Source organism: Mus caroli, chromosome 8 (assembly GCF_900094665.2).
Source record: "Mus caroli chromosome 8, CAROLI_EIJ_v1.1, whole genome shotgun sequence".
NCBI classification, from domain to species: Eukaryota; Metazoa; Chordata; class Mammalia; order Rodentia; family Muridae; genus Mus; species Mus caroli.
This window is the reverse complement of record NC_034577.1, coordinates 75535572-75536851: the sequence shown is the minus strand read 5'-3', so window position 1 is coordinate 75536851 and position 1280 is coordinate 75535572.

The window sequence follows — 1280 nt, the reverse complement described above, 5'->3', positions numbered from 1 at the left end:
CAGGCTGGCCTCGAACTCAGAAATCTGCTTGCCTCTGCCTCCCAAGTGCTGGGATTAAAAGGCATGTGCCACCACTACCCGGCTTACATTAATTTCTTTAGGTTTTTCAAAACTGGATTTCTCCATGTAACCCAGCAGTGGAACTCATTCTGTTGACCAGGCTGACCTTGAACTCACAAAGATCCTCCTGCCTCTGCCTCCTGAGTGATGGGATCAAGAGAGTGTGCCACCACCACCTGGCCCAGAATTCATTTTTTTTTTTAAGTCTATTTTATTGCCAGGCAGAGGTGTCACACACCTTTAATCCCCAGCACTTAGGAGGCAGAGGCAGGAGAATCTTTGTGAGTTCAAGGCCAGCCTGGTCTATAGAGCAAATTTTAGGACAGCCAGAACTACAGAGAGACACTTTCAAAAAAAAAAAAAAACAAAAAACAAAAAACAAAACAAAACAAACATATGTATACACACACTCATATATGTATATCTGTATGTGTGTGTATATAGTGTGTGTATGAATGTGTGTGTGTATGTCTATGTGTGCAGGGGCAAGTGGAGGCTAGAAGAACCTCTGATTCTCTAGAACTGCAGTTACAGCTGGCTTTGCTCTCACAGGTGGGTGCTTGGATCCCTGGCACCCCAACAATGTGCAACTTCCTGCTCCCCACCTGATCCCTTCTGCCCTTCTCAAGAAAACCTGTGGGATCTACTTATGGTTCTCTTCTCCCCCAGCCCCCTCTCTAGTTCTGCTTCTCCAGCTGTCTCTCCCCCTCCCCCTCCCCCCCATTGTTCTCCCACCTGCTCCTCAGCCCCACCCTCTTTCACACCTCTGCCCTGGCGGCTACCAGGGTTTTATTGTAATGCTGGTTTTTGGGTGTTGTGGCCATGCTTTGAGACAGGATCTCATGTCCCCCAGGCTGGCCTCAGACAGGGATAGTCTTGAACTTCTGACCCTCCTGCCTCCATCTTCTGACTGCATCTACAGGCAGTGCGCACAAGGCTCTGTGCATACCATGCAAGCCCTCTGTCAACGGAGCCACATCTCAGCCCTGCCTTGGCTTCCCAGATTCTGGGGTTACAGGTGAACACCACCGTGGACTAACTAAACATTACTTTTTATTTGAAGTGGAAGTTGAGACAAGGCTTTGCTGTGTAGTTTAGGCATGATGCAACTCACTAGACAGCTAAGGCTGGCCTTAAACTTGAAGCAATCTTCCTGCCTTGGCCTCCCAGAGTGACTGGATCACAGGCATGCACCACCATGGTGTAGCTGAATATTTTTT